Source organism: Eptatretus burgeri, chromosome 9, assembly GCF_056783735.1.
Source record: "Eptatretus burgeri isolate ZD-2024b chromosome 9, Ebu_testis_v1, whole genome shotgun sequence".
NCBI lineage: Eukaryota > Metazoa > Chordata > Myxini > Myxiniformes > Myxinidae > Eptatretus > Eptatretus burgeri.
The window spans coordinates 63,618,490-63,635,088 of NC_140969.1; the positions used below are offsets into that span (position 1 = coordinate 63,618,490).

Sequence of the window (16,599 nt, forward strand, 5' to 3'; positions counted from 1 at the left end):
GCAGTTAATACAGGTAAGAGTGGAGAATGGGAGGGCTTCTTAAAGACAAAACTAACAGGTCTGTGAGAGCCGGAATTCTTACTGGTTGGTAGGTGATCAAATACTTATTTCATGCAATAAAATGCAAATTAATTATTTAAAAATCATACAATGTGATTTTCAGGATTTTTGTTTTAGATTCCGTCTTTCACAGTTGAAGTGTACCGATGATAAAAATTACAGACCTCTATGTGCTTTGTAAGTGGGAAAACCTGCAAAATCGGCAATGTATCAAATACTTGTTCTCCCCACTGTAAGTATACATATATATATATATATATATATATATATATATATATATATATATATATATATATATATACATATATATATATATATATATATATATATACACGTATATATACATGTATATATACATATATATATATATATATATATGTACATAAACATATATATACACTGTATATATACATATACAGTATATATATACATATACAGTGTATATACATATGTATATATATATATATATATATATATATATATATATATATATATATATATATATATATATATATATATATATATTGTCGCGGGCCGGCAGGGTCGGGGAAGAAGACCACTAGGTGGGGGAAGCTACGTCAATTCTCACCAGACTCCCCGGAATTGTAGGCCGTCGCTCACGGATAATTCTGTGACGCGGCGAGATCTTAACTGACCATGGACGCCAATAACTCAACCCCATGGCCTTGGGTCCTCCCGCCTGTGGGTGAATCGGGTTACCTAATGAATCATGTGGTTTAACCATCAGGGAACCATGCCCTCGGTACGCCTTGTCCGAAACGGCTCACTCTACCGGATCGGATCTCCTTTCCGGATCGGATGGAGCCGAGCGGCACTGCCAAGGACGTACCGGCTCGAAGGAACAGATTGTTGGGAATAAAGACCCGGCTAAACTTAGATTCGAACCATGCTGGACCAATGGGATAAAAGACAAAGGCGAGCTGGGAACATTCCTCATGAGAATTATTTCTTCACAAGTAAGCGAGGAAAAGCATGTGGCACAACAAAGGTTTATTGGAGGTGTTATGCAGGGAAAGATGAGAGATGTATGGGGTGCGGAAATTTTACAAGCAACTTACAAAGCAGACACGGTGCAGACTTGACGCAAGATTAATAAAGCAACAATCACAACAATAAAAGATCTTATACAGGCTTACTTAACGGACAGGCGCCAACACTCTCAGACCCACACTCAGAGAAAGTAAACCCAATTGTGAACGGGACTTTTGCAGCCAGAGAGGGGTGGGGGGGGGGGGTTTGCGGTTACAGTTTCTCGGTACCTGAGCGTTTCGAAGGAGGGATGCTCCGTGGTGTGGCACCTGACAATGGTCGAGTTGTTCGGCCACTGCACGTGTGGAGATCGTGTCTGCGGGAGGTGCATGAGTGGAGAAGAGTGGAGTCTAAAGGGGGGCGAGAGATGAGCAGCAGGCAGGACCAGGCAAGAGGCCGTTCGTCGAGGTCATGGGGTCGGAGATAAGGAACAGAAAGTGGGGCTAGACAGGAGGCTTGGTCGAGAAGCAAGGGGCGTTTCGACGTCGTGTCAGCGGAGACAAGGGGCAGGAACACTCACTCTTAATGACTCCTTCTCTCCTTCAATTCTCCTTACTCCTTCTGAAATACTCAAAAACCTCTCTCAATTCTCCTTCCAACCAACTTGCAATTCTCTTCCCAACCCACTTGCAATTCTCTTCCCAACCAACCATCTACACGGAGGTCCGCGCTTTTTAGAACCCGGAGGCCAGGGAGTAGCCTTGCCGAAACCTGATGTCATTGTCCGAGCGAGCATGCCAATTCGACCGGCCCTTCACGCGGTCCACCTTTCTGGGCTTGGTTTCAGCCAGACTCCGGTATGGTCCACCCACGTCGAGCATGCCTGGCCTTTGGCAGGTGGATGGTGGTGCAGCTTTAGTGTTTGTCCAGCCGAACGTTTGGATTTTGCCTCTGAAAACGAGTCGCTGGGTAGACAGTAGTACGCTGTGGCCAGTAAAATGAGGGTAGCAAGCGAGATGAAGGCACCGTAGATCGTAAAAGGAGGGAATAAAATAAAAGAGGAAAAATGATTTAATAACCTAACTAATAGCTCATCGCAACACACTCCCTTGTCTTCCCACTAGACAAAAATGAGGGACCTAACTACACGTATATTAATGGAATAACTGACTCAAGACAACTGTATGTTGTATGCATACGATTCCGAGAACCATAACGCTACCCACCTCCCTTTTGCTAGATTCGACCCGAGTCGTCAACATTCGTGTGGCATGCAGGTGTAGGTTCCCCTAGTACATTTTACCTATGGATCCCTGAGTGTGACATTTTGAATAAATGTCCCAAAAAGAAATAACCTCGTGCATTGCATAACTAAACTAACAGACTCATTCGGACAACTTAACTACATTGTTGGAACTAAACAAACAAACAGGTGGGTTAGAACTATACACATTTCTAATATTTACATTACCCATGGCCCAGGACCTGTGACTTAAGGAGAGAACAATAAAAGCAACATTCGGGGATGAGTGCAACAGCAGGCAACCGATGATCAGGTGTCTTCAGGGCCCTCAATGGTCCTTTGTTTGTTGGTTTTTATCACTTTTCCTGTTTCTGGCTGCTGGAGGCAACTCACCCGAACACGGCAGGCCACACGCCATCTCACAGTCCATTTGAACTGGCCTTTATACAACAAGGAGATGAATGTCCGGGCTGCGCAAATGCAGTCCCCGTAAACGCGGCTGCCTGCAGGGCAGTCCTTGCAAACACTTTCATAAAGATGGTCCTGGCGCACATGGTAAGGCTGAGTGATATGGTAATGCAAATAAAGGCATGGGCAGCTATGGCAAATGGAGTCAAGGCAAAGGCAGAAAAGGACATGGCAAATGCAGACCAGGTGAGGTGCAACAGTACAACAGGTCGGCACATGAAGCTGGCCGGCCTCGGTGTGGTCTCGTGAGGTTGTGGAGGGAGTGTGGTGGCATTGGCCAGTCCAAAGAGGGGCTCGGTCCTACCCTACAGTCTCCCCCCAACCTATTGTCTATGCTTGTCCTTGTCCATACCCACTCCCATGAGCTTGCAACAAAAAAAAAAATCGACTTTTTATATTTTTTTTTATTACGTGTGTCCCTAACCCCCTTATTGTCTTTGTTCGGCTAACCTGTCCTGACTGTCTGTTCCCAATCCCTAAGATCCCTTTTGAGAGGATTAAGGAAGAGACAAGTGAATCTGTCTGAGGCCCAATGCAGCCTCAGAACAACTCCCACAGGCCTCAGAAACTGCCAAAGAGAGTCCAGCTGCCTACGAACAGTGAAGGGATGGATGGTGCAAAGGGGTACATGTTTTCTATCTATCCTAAAGGCAACATTTCTCAAGGCAACATCTATCTTTCTTATCCGAAAGGATATCCTATCTATCTATCCTATCCAATATCTATCAACATCTATCCTAAAGGCAACATCTATCTATCCTAAAAGGCAACAAGGGGTACACGTTTCCTATCTATCCTAGCATTTATTAAATTATAATCTATCCCCGGGGCTTTTCAACACGCCTGTTTCTTTAAACTATCGGTTCTAGCCACCACAATTCCCGTCGCCCGTGTTGGTGTTCGTTATTAGTTTGGGCCTGGCCCGCAAATTTTCTCCCGTGCTTTTGCACAATTTCGTGGCTGGGCAACGTGGCTCCACTGGCAGGTCTCCCCACCTGCCAAACTCAAACTTCGGCACCCCCCCCCCCCGGGTCGCTGAGGCTGTCTCCGAGCCTATCTACTCTGTATGAACATGGGGAATGCCCTTCCTGGCATTTCCCCGTCGATGCCCAAGTGGCATTTTGGCGCTCCGGATCCCTTTCCCGTGGGTTCCCGTGCCCATAACACTAACTCGGTCGCTTGGACCCATGGCCTACTCTGGCTGACTACTTCGGTGCCCGGGGTGTCCTCTACTCAGTACGCATATTTCACCAGCCATGCTCCCAGCCGGTCAATACTCTCCTGCACCCTACAAAAAGGTTCGTGCCTTCGTTCAACACCAACAACCAAACGACATCCTTTTCGTTAATTTAACTAACCCACTCACTGTTATTACACTAACTCTGGGTTCCCTTGGGTGGGATTCACTCCTCCCCCCCAATCATTAATTTGCACCATGCATTCCACATTCACTCCATTCACACTCGGGCCCGCTGACCCACATTCACTGACCGTATTTATTTCTTGGTTTTATTTTTATTTTTCACATCACACTGATTCTCTACCAGCTATGTTCTCCTAACTAACTCGTGCTCCCCGTCATCCCCTATTCTAATGCACGTTCCACCTAATTCTACGCTAAGCTACGTCCCCACTACATGTTCCATGTCTGTCCATGTCTCCAATCCATTCTAAATTATATCCTAAATTCCCACTAAATCGTGTTACCAGGCCCCATGGAGGACTGCTCATGCTCCATGTAGGACTGCACAACTGTATGTTGTATGCATACGGTTCCGAGAACCGTAACAATATATACATATATATTTATATATATATATATATATATATATATATATATATATATATATATATATACATATACACATACATACACACATACATACACACATACATACATACATACGTACACACACATGCGATAAAGCAGGAGTGTCCATCTGTCCGTCCTTCCCCAAACTATTACCTTAGTTTTGGGGATACTCCCATCAAATCCTCTGTGGAACGTTTTGGGGTCCCAGCGGATCTTTTAATGTGGGGTTGAGGTTTCATAAATACTTAAATACAATTATGATTTTGACTTTCAATTCGTACAAAACTCCTCCGATCCAGAAATCAACACAATCACGGGTTCAGCAGAAACATTCGCCGGTTTGATAATATCTCAATATAATTGCAATTTTGAGTTTCCTCCCAAGCGACCCCGCTTTTATCCATGCTCGGGTGAATGGGAGTTTTCATAAATTTCTCAATGCAATTATGATTTTAATTTTCGATTCTTACGAAGTGTTTTGTATCCGCCGTTTCTCGCAGGCATATTCATCTGTATTGGGTGTCGCATGAGAACAGCGTATATATTCGTTTCCCTCCTGAGTGTTTGTATTTTCTTATGTTAATGGTACAGTATTAATTTCTTGTGATTGGAATGATGCTGTTTGGAATTAATCAGAATGAGGAAATTATGTGAGGAAAGCTTCTCTTGTGACATTTACCAGAATGGGTGGTGGAAAGCAGGAGAGAATAAAACGACCCTTGTAGGTGACAGTAAGACAGGTGTTAAATGGCACTCAAAAAGGAAGGAAAGTCATTCTGCTTGCATCTACAAGATGCTAAAACAGGTTCATCCTGACACTGGCATCTCCAGCAAGGCGATGAGCATCAGGAACTCATTTGTGAATGACATCTTTGAGAGGATCTCCGTGGAGGCAGCACGTTTGGCCCACTGCAACCACCATGTGACTATAACAACCCGTGAGATTCAAACTGCAGTCTGATTGCTGCTGCTTGGAGAGTTGGCCAAGCATGCCGTTTCTGAAGGCACCAAAGTTGTGACCAAGTCGAGGAGTAACAAATGGCATCCAGCATGTAATGAATAGGTCTTGTACTTTACTGATGCGAAGACTTCCCCTGTCGCATTCCTCTTGATGAAAAACCTGCCGTTTTAGTTGAACATTGACCGATTGCCTGATTTCTTTAATTTCCTGTGGCTCGTGAGTTTGCTCTTGTGCATGCAAAGTTTGGGGCCACTTCACTTGTCTCTTGAGTCTTGACTTGTGTGCAGTGACTTGTATGTTGCAAAAGCACAACAAGGTTGTCACAATTGCAGGCTACGCAAAGCGCACCTGCTTTTTTTCGCATTTTCCGTTCAACATTAATCATTCAAGGCTGCGCCGGCTGAAGCCCCAAGTGCAACAGTATCGCCATGCCCAAGGCTCAAGGAGGGATTCTTTCTTGGAGGCATTCAGGCATAATCCCTCAGAGGGTAGCTTCACGCTGCTGGCTGGTCAACCAGACACACAATCAACAAATCGTCTGAACACACTATTCCTCTCTTACTGAGTGGGGTTGCTGTCCAAAGCATCCGTTGGGGACAAAGCATCAGTTGGGTAAAACTAACCTGTCTCACGAAGACCCATAACACAGTCAATCCCCCAATGAAGTCATGAAGCAATGTGACTATATGTCTCCACCCAATAGACCACCCATGGGATTCGCAGATTTGGCATTTGCAGTTTCGTCATTGTGACATCTTCTGTACCTATAAAAGGCAAATCTGTCTTCTATCTCTCTATCTCTCTCTCTCGCTCTCTCGCTCTCTCGCTCTGTTCTTTGCAAGTCCACATCTTTGAAGTTTCAAACCCCAAACTTGGGGTACAAATCCAGATGTGTGTGTGTGTGTGTGTGTGTGTGTGTGTGTGTGTGTGTGTGTGTGTGTGTGTGTGTGTGTGTGTGTGTGTGTGTGTGTGTGTGTGTGTGTGTGTGTGTGTGTGTGTGTGGTAACATAGGCTACATGTGGCCGCGTTCTGACGCGGGGGTGGGGAGGGGGGGAGTCATAAATTATTGATGTAAATGTGTACATGTCAGACTGCTGAGATTCCTTCGACTGTTGAAGACCCTTTAATACCCCCAAAACCCTTAATAGTGAGGTGGCTTAGCTCGAAAAAACAGGTCGATTGTGCACTTTCCCTTAAAAGCATGAAACTTGGCACATGGTTAGAGTAACACCATACAATGATTTTTAGTCCAGGGGCCACCGGAAATTGCACCCCGTATGGCGGCCATCTAGGATTTCAAAATGGCCACCACTGTGGACCTCTTTTGGTAAATATCTCCTCAACTAGTACAGATATTGAGACAGTTGAAACGCCTATAACTACATTTTAGGGCTCTAGGAATGCAATGGTGACATTAAATGTTTGAAAATTGTGGCTGCCATCTTCAAATCCTGCCATCTACAGCTATTTTGCTCTAAAGGTCTATGCTCACATTTCAGAGGCAAAGAAATTTTTGATGCTTTAAAATATTGATCAAACGATGAAACTGGTAGTAGTTATGCATCTACTCATTTCAGGGACATCATCCATTGTTATGGTGACTGCACAAGTGATCAACCCTACATAGGCCCGTTCATCTGCAACTGGAGATGGCAAAGCGCATCAAACTTGTGGATCCATCTAAGCCAGATGCTGAAATGGGTCGAGTTACTCAGTGGGAACTCTGGATTCTTTGTCAACAGAACACCACTGAAAAGGTTCAGTTTCCCAGTCAACGAAAAGGTGAACAAGGTGAAGCAATACTCGCAGGGTACAAAACATTGGCTGATAATCTCCTCGAGTTTAATAACCTCGGTCTGCTGCCCAGCACGATAAACATTGACACATTGGACGAAAGCCATGGTGTCGAAGCAGCTTTCATTGCTCATAATGCACATTGGCATAGGTCATGCAGGCTTACGTACAACAATACAAAACTGGAACGTGCAAGGAAGCGTTCTAAAGATATACCGGCTGATGATGCAGGTGAAGGTACATCTGGTGTTTCTAAGCGCACTTGGTCAAGTTCTGCATCATCAATTTCTCAAGATCTCTGCTTTTTCTGTGGGCAGTCATCTGGAAAAGAGAAACTTCATGAGGTTTCTACTTTCAAAACAGACAAACGTGTTCGAGAGTGTGCTGCACTTTTAGAAGACGATGACTTGCTGAGACGTCTCAGTGGCGGAGATATGGTTGCTCTTAAAGCAAAATACCATGCAAAGTGCTTAGCCTCTCTCTATTATCATGCATCCATGGTCCAAACGGAGCAAGCAAGCACAGAGAATCTCGATAGCATGCTCTGCAGCATAGCATTTGCAGAACTTGTGACATATATTGAGGAAACCCGTTTGGAGGATGCCACCTTTGCTCCTGTATTTAAGCTAGCTGATCTATGACCTCGTGTGGGACCATTACCTGCCTGAAAATCTGAAGAGCATGACCCGAGAAAAGCATCATCGTGTCGACCAAAACAAGACAGAACTTTTCAGTTTCCTGTCCAATGAAATAAGCAAGTCAGTTGAAGACCAGAGCAAAGAGTTAGTAGTCACACTGGAAACAGAGGTTCTTACTGCTCCACCATGCATGAATCTCGAATCACTTGCTCCATGCAGCCAAGAAGAGGCAGATGGCCGCATGTTTCTCCATGCAGCTGATGCGGCACAGAGAGGGAATGACAGGATCCTAATCCGAACCGTTAATACAGATGTTGTCGTACTTGCAGTTATGGCAACTCAGAGACGTTCTGTGAAGATATGGTTAGCCTTTGGAACAGGGAAGAGCTTGCGATTCCTCCCTGCACATGCAAAGCCACTGCTCTCGGCCCTGAGAAGTCTAAGGCCCTCCCCATGTTTCATGCACTGACAGGATGTGACGCTGTGTCAACGTTTGCTGGGCGTGGTAAGCGAACTGCATGGGCTGTATGGGAGTCGTTCCCAGAGCTCACAGATGCACTATCTGAAGTCAACCATGAACAAACAGATATAACTGAGTCCTGTATGAGCATTATTGCAAGATTCGTCATTTTGATGTATGATCGCACAAGTACCTGTAGTGACATTAATACAGCACGAAAGAAACTTTGCAAAGAAAGGCAGAACTCTGGAATCAATTCCGCCTACACACCATGCTCTGTTGCAGCATGTTAGGCATGCAGTGTACCAAGGAGCATTATGCTGGGGCCAGGCATTACATGCATAGGCTGAGCTCCCATGTCCAAGTGAGTGGGGTTGGGAAAAAACATCTGACGGTCAGTTTAAACCAATTTGGACAACACTACCGGAAGCCGCAAAGATCTGCAATGAACTTATCCGGTGTGGATGCACAAAAGTATGCACTGATCGCTGCAGGTGTAAGAAGTCTGCACTTCCATGCACGTCACTTTGTTCTTGTGATGCGGAATGCAAGAGACTAGAAAAGTCAAGTGACGGTAACTGTGGTTTTTTGCCAACTGCTTGTGATGTTTTCTTGATGGTTCATTCCTTCACATATTGTGCTAACTGATGATAGTTTATGTTGGCCTTTTGATGGTGGCTTTCTTGGATTATAAGATAGCTGTCACATATTCAATCTCACCATTGGATTCCTCGACCCCTAAAACCTAGGTATAAGCGTTAAAACTGCGTTGATATCTTTAATACTTAATGAGATATTGAGCAAAATAGCTTGTCAATGGTGGCCATCTTGGATTTCAAGATGGCAGCCACAATTTACAAATATTTTATGTCATCATTGGATTCCTAGACCCCTAAAATGTGGTATAGGTGTTAAAACTGTATTGATATCTTTACTACTTAATGAGATATTGAGCAAAATAGTTTGTCAATGGTGGCCATCTTGGATTTCAAGATGGCAGCCACAATTTTCAAACATTTTATGTCACCATTGGCTTCCTAGAGCCGTAAAATGTAGGTATAGGTGGTTCAACTGTTTCGATATCTGTACGAGTTAAGGAGATATTTAACAAAACAGGTCCACACTGGTGGCCATTTTGAAATCCAAGATGGCCACCATATGGGTGCAATTTCCGGTGGCCCCTGGACTAAAAATATTTGTATTATATTACTCTGACAATGTGCCAAGTTTCATGCTTTTAAGGGAAAGTGCACAATTGATCAGCTAAGCCATCCCCACGATAAGGTCCTAAAGACCCCAAAAGATCCCAAAAACGCCGATAACCCAAAATACCCAAAAGACCCCAAGGACCCAAAAGACCCTGAAGAACTAAAAGATCCCAAAGGCTCCGAGGACCCACAAGACCCTTTTTACCTTTAAGACCCTTAAGACCCATTTTACCTTTACGACCCTTTTAACACTTCATACACCTTTAGATCCCTTCACCCTTTTGACCCCGAGAACCTTTAGACCTTTCCACTGCTTAAGTCCCTTTAGACCCCTTAGACCTGAACACCCTTCAGAAAGATTAGATAGCTTAGACCCTTGACCATTTAGAGCTTTGGACCACTTTCTTTTCTTCTTTCGGCTGCTCCCGTTCGGGGTCGCCACAGCGGATCATCCGTATGATCCGCATAGTGATTTGGCACATGTTTTACGCCGGATGCCCTTCCTGACGCAACCCTGGTCGCCTCTTACGACACAGGGATATGGTACACCTATTTTAACCAGGATATACACCGGCCCGGTACACTGGTACTCACTTTGCCGACCTCGGAAGGATGACAGGCTGAGTCAACCCCCTGGTGTATTAATTCAGTGGCCCAACGGGGCTTGAACTCAGGACCTTTTTGGATCCCAAGCCACCTTTGGATCACTTTGACCTATATATATATATATATATATATATATATATATATATATATATATATATATATATATATATATATATATATATATATATATATCTCTCTCTCTCTCTCTCTCTCTCTCTCTCTCTCTCTCTCTCTCTCTCTCTCTCTCTCTCTCTCTCTCTCTCTCTCTCTCTCTCTCTCTCTCTCTCTCTCTCTCTCTCTCTCTCTCTCTCTCTCTCTCTCTCTCTCTCTTCTCTCTCTTTCTCTCTCTCTCTCTCTCTCTCTCTCTCTTTCTCTCTTTCTCTCTTTCTCTCTTTCTCTCTTTCTCTCTTTCTCTCTTTCTCTCTTTCTCTCTTTCTCTCTTTCTCTCTTTCTCTCTTTCTCTCTTTCTCTCTTTCTCTCTTTCTCTCTTTCTCTCTTTCTCTCTTTCTCTCTTTCTCTCTTTCTCTCTCTTTCTCTCTTTCTTTCTCCTTTGTTCCTTATGCATGGCCACATCTTTCAAGTTACAAACTGCAAACTCAAGGTACAAATACAACTCTGTGTGGGGGGGGTAACATAGGCTATGTGGCCGCTGCCTCACACGAGAGTATGGGGCAGGGGCTGGTGTAAATTCTCTACGTAAATTTGTACTGTGTAGTGGCACCTTGTTGTAGCAGAGGGTATTATAACCTCCTTCTTTACCGGGGCAACGTTGAAGTTAAAGCAATCTCTTCGCACTGGTAAATTTGGCCTCCTTCCCTCCTCCCCACCCCTCCCCTCCCTCAACGGAGGGCCTGTCAAAGCCTGTCATCATGTGTGAGATATTTCTAGTGGGAAGGGACATCAGGACGAGGGGGAAAGGGGGACAAAGGGGGGGGTGAGCGGGAGATGAGGATGGAGAGAGGGATGTGTGCAAGAAGGGTTAAAGCACTCTATGCACAGGTAAATTTGGCAAACAGAATGACTAATTGGTCCGTCAGCGAAGCGACAGGTCGGCTCTGCTAGTCATAGAAATATTACCCACCTTACTTTTGTTGGGGTCAGCTGCAGTAAGGCTTTTGCCCAAGTCCTTAACGAACCGGCTGTCCAGTCCCCTCCCGTGCATAGCACATGTACCTCATATATATATATATATATATATATATATATATATATATATATATATATATATATATATATATATATATATATATATTAAAATGTCACGGCTCGTGGAGGAGCTAGAGCATAGAATGGATCAAGATGGAACAGAACAAGAGGAATAGTACAGAATGAGAGGGGGGATGATTCAGCACAGCAAGGATGAGACAAAATAGAGGGAGACTTGGAGAAATGAGGGATGTTGAAAAAAATGAGGGCAAGGAGAGGACACAAGGGGACAAGGGGTGAACAAGATGGAAACAGCTCTAAACTTTCAAGAAGGATTTAAACTTTTCAGTTGGTGAATGAATTTAATTTAAAATTGATAACAAGAGTGATGTTATCACACAGCCAATGCCTGAGGAAGTATTCTTGAATAAGTTACAGGAGGTCACCTATAAATTGAGTTGCAAGCTAAGAAAGGTTTTCCATTAATGTTCTACATTTAGTATTCGTAATTAGAAAAAAAACTGCACTAATTAAAATGCAAAAGGCTGTGTTGGCCTTTCCCCAAAATAAGTTCAAATAAAAGTTTCTTTCCAGTAATCTTGTGAATGCATTTGGGCTGGTTGATGAGAAATCAATAACATGCATACAATGAATAAATCAGAAATGCCTTCCCAAAATGTTCTCCACATATATACATACATACACACACAATAAATCTTCGCAATACGTCGTAGATGCATTCCTGGAAAGGGTGACATACAATGACGTAATGTATAGCAGGACGTTTTGTGACGGTTGTGGTGCCGAAGACGACAATGTGCACCTCTCGGGCGAGTAAGAGCACATACATATTGGATTAGTTAGTTATTATAATATAAGTATATTCGTACCTGTTGTTATGTTTGAGCCTGGGGAGTAACTGCTGAAATGTATCTCGCCAGGTTCTTCCCGCCATCTTTGTTACTTGTTCCGTTCACACTTCTTTCTACTTTTTCACATTTCTCTTTATTCATTGTAATTCTTGCTTTTTCTTTATTTATTTTTCATCATCTATCTGTCTGGAAGTGAATTATTGCAGAAACTTTTTTGTGAGGCTCACTTGGCTGCACCTGGATGGATTTGAGGGTTGTGGAGGAGCAGCTGAAACACGAATCCTATCTACGTTCCTCCTGATGACCACTTCTTTGCTCTTTGCTTATTGAGACTCCTTCTGATTACTCCAATGCAGTACTTGGTATTCCATTTGATTATATCTTCGTGCTCAGTTTATCAATTAAGGTGGATTGCATACATGGGAGAAATATGCTTGGCGAGTGCGGGTTAATGTAAGTTTCTGTTCTTTTCACCCTCTCTACCTTCTTTATCCTCTACATCTCGCAACATACACACTCTCACTCATTTTCAGACTCATTGTGTGCCTCATAACAACGAATGCAAGTGCAGGGCTTGAGCAGAGCAGCAGAACCTCTCAAGTTAGACCTGTTTCGAAGCTTCTCGAAGATCCCCTCCCCGTTGCTCCTCCCAGGCGTGACCTAAAGGTCTATGCTCACATTTCATATGAGGTCTATGCACCTCGTACACCACAGTTGGCTGATGAGGATGGTTGATCGAAACGGACATGTGCCCGTTTTCGTCGGAGACGACTTCGAATTGTTTTCAGAACAATTGGAATGCTATTTCCACGCGAATGATGTGGTCGACGAGAGCAAACAGAAGTCGATCTTACTCGCCTCGCTATCGACGGAGCATTATCGACTACTGAGTGATTTGGTGGTGCCGGACAAGCCCCGTGATGACGGGCTGTCGTTTCGGGACATTGTGCAGAAGATGAAAGCACACATGGCGCCGGAGAAGTCATTACAGCAAGCTCGATACCAGTTTGATCACCTCTCGAAAGGTGCAGAGGAGCGCGTCGCTGATTTCGTGGCGCGAGTGAAGCATGCTTCCATGGCATGCAAGTTCACGGCGGAGGAGCGTCCAGCTCGGCTCAGAGATTGTTTTATTGCTGGTTTACAAGATGCAAAGATGGTTTCGGCTGTTCTACGGCTGAAGGGTGAAGCCATTACATTCGACTCGGCGGTCGGCACTGCTGCAGCTGTCAAGCAGACTGGCGGAGATGTTCGGGCCATCACCGGCCACGCGGGGTCGCGAGCACCCCGGGACGCATGCACGACCTTCGGGGCGGGTCGGACGTCGCCGCGCGGCCGCACGAGCGACGAGGTGACCCCACGGACGTGTTTGGGATGCGGAGGTCGACACCTGCGCCGTGCGTGCCCGTACAAAGGCACCGTGTGTTTAAGTTGTCACAAGGTGGGTCATCTGAAGCGTGTGTGCCTTGGGGCGCCGGCCACCGTTAAGGTCATGGATGGCGATGTGCGAGGCGACTTCTGTGACCCGGGGCGGAACCGGCAGCCGTTGTTGAGCCTGTTTTCAATTGGCCCGGCCGCGGCGCGCCCGATGATGGTGGAAATTGAACTGAACAAAACGCCGATCACGTTTCAGGTTGATACGGGAGCGGCTGTGTCGATCATAGGCGAACAGACCGCGCGTAGACTCAATGGCCTGAAGCTTATCAGGTCAAACCTCACGCTGTTCACATACACCAGCGAGAAGATAACGCCAGTCGGGATGGCAGACGTGTCTGTGCGGTACCAAGGCCAGGTCACCGCGCTTCCATTGTACGTCGTGCGGGGGAGGGGACCGTGTCTCCTCGGCCGAGACTGGCTGTCCCGCATCAGGCTAGACTGGGCCGCAGTTCACCTTGTGCAACCCGTGCCGTGCCGGTGGGAGGATCAGTTGGAGAAGATTCTTCAAAGACATCAAGGTTTGTTTTGCGACGACCTTGGGAAACTCAAGGGCGTGGAGGCAAAGCTCTTCCTGAAGGAGGGGGTGGTTCCTCGTTTTTGTAAACCACGACCGGTGCCGTATGCCCTGCGGGACAAGGTCAAGGGTGAACTGGATAGGCTGGAGGCCTGTGGAGTGATCGAATGGGTGTCGTACTCAGATTGGGCCACCCCGGTCGTCACGGTGCTGAAATGGAATGGAGACGTCCGATTGTGCGGGGACTTCAAGTCCATGGTTAACCCAGGGCTCAGTGTGGAGCAATATCCACTGCCGTCAATCGATGAAATATATGCACGATTGGCGGGGAGTCGATACTTCACGAAGCTAGACCTGCGTGATGCATATTTTCACCTGGCGATGGATCCCGGGAGTAGCGAGCTTTTGAGAATCAACACGTGTCAAGGGCTCTATCGTTATACCCGACTCTGTTTTGGGATTGCTTCGGCCCCAGCCTTGTGGCAGAAAGCCATGGATCAGGTTTGCATGAGCCTACCTGCTCAGACCTACCTGGACGATGTGCTCATTGCGGGGAAAACGGCGGACGAGCACCTTGCGAACATTGCCCAAGTGCTGACAAAGCTAGAAGCGTGCGGCCTGCGCTTGAACAGGGACAAGTGCATGTTCTTCAAGCAGCGCTTGGAATACCTCAGGCACATCATCACACCGGAGGGGCTGTTGAAAGGCCTTCGGAAGGTGGAGGTGATTCAGCACATGCCACCGCCTCACGACAAGACGCAGCTGCGCTCGTTCATTGGTATGGCCCAGTATTACCAAAGGTTCGTGCGCGGGCTCAGCTCACAACTTGCGCCGTTAACACGGTGCTCAGGAAAGACGAGCGCTGGGCCTGGGGCCTGCACACCAGGCGTCATTCGACCTCATCAAGCGGCTGCTCACAGAGGATACGGTCCTCGTGCACTTCGAGCCTGCGCGTCCGCTCTTATTGGCATGCGACAGCTCTGCATATGGCATCGGGGCAGTGCTCTCCCACAGGATGGACGATGGTTCCGAGCGGCCTGTTTGTTTTGCATCCCGGACCCTGTCCGCAGCAGAGTGGGAATATGCCCAGATCGAGCGCGAGGCTCTCAGCCTCGTCTGGGTTGTGCAGAGGTTTCATCAATACCTGCTGGGGCGGCATTTCACTTTGCAGACAGATCACAAACCGCTTCAATTCATTCTGAGACCCGAACGCGGGGTACCGGTGGTAGCGGCCACGCGAATACAGCAGTGGTGTCTGTTTCTTGCTGTTTACAATTATGATATTCAGTTCCAAAGCACCGAGAAGCATGCTAACTGTGACGGGCTCTCACGCTTGCCGTGTGCGGAGGGTCCAGCTGCGTCTGAGTCGGCCGACCGGGTTGATGTGGTCACGCTGGGCCAGGTCCAAAGCGTGCCGATCACGGCCAAACAGGTCGCGGTGGAATCGGCTCATGATCCAGTGCTCGCCCGTGTCATCCAGAAGATTTCTACGGGGAATTGGAGCGATCTACCTTCGACACCGGCATTTCAGCCTTTCACGCCGCGTGCATCGGAGCTGTCGTTGGTCCAACAGTGCGTTATGTGGGGAATGAGGGTGGTGATTCCGCCGAAGTTCAGGCAGCGGTGTTTGGAAGAACTGCATGTCAGTCACCTTGGCGTCGTGAAGACCAAGAGTCTTGCTCGTAGCCTGTTGTGGTGGCCGGGGTTGGACAAAGACATTGAGCAGTTGGTTAAGCATTGCGCCACGTGTCAAGCAGATGCTGATAACCCGCGTCGAGCCTCGGGACTATGGCCGGCCCCAAACATGGCCTGGCAGAGGGTCCATGTAGATTTTGCGGGGCCGGTTAATGGCAAAATGTTTTTGATTGTGATTGATGCATTCTCTAAATGGCCGGAGGTTGTAGTATGGCAGCATACTTCAGCAAACATTACAGTAGAGAAACTGCGGACGATCTTTGCTAATAAAGGATTACCTGAGATCCTGGTCTCTGATAACGGTCCGCAGTTCATCGCAGGTGTATTTGATGAGTTTATGCGTCAGAATGGTATTCGACATCTAAGGTCTGCACCGTATCATCCTGAGACGAATGGGCAGGCTGAGTCGTTTGTTAAAATGTTGAAACGGGCTTTGCGCATGGGAGGTGTTGCACCTGTGCAGACGGTGGTCGATGTCTTTTTGCTCCATTACAGGAACGCGCTTCATCCTGTCACGGGTGATTCTGCCATTCGTCTCTATGGACGGGCATTGCGGTCCAGACTGGATTTGCTACGACCTGGAGGGTCGGTGAGTGGGGTGGTGTCGCGTCCGACGCTGCTGTGCGGTTTTGATGTGGGACAGTGGGTAATGGTGCGCGATTATTTCCACGGTTCCAAATGGGTGCCGGCTGTGGTC

At 46.5% G+C, this 16,599-nt stretch overlaps 1 protein-coding gene and 1 pseudogene across 5 annotated transcripts in view; both read left to right on the plus strand.

The window, feature by feature from the left end:
• Window positions 1-16,599, plus strand: part of LOC147020212 (glutamate receptor-interacting protein 2-like) — a 588,802-nt gene that overhangs the window by 330,535 nt on the left and 241,668 nt on the right. The window lies entirely within an intron of this gene.
• On the plus strand, window positions 5,197-5,750 carry LOC147020216 (histone H2B pseudogene; annotated as a pseudogene).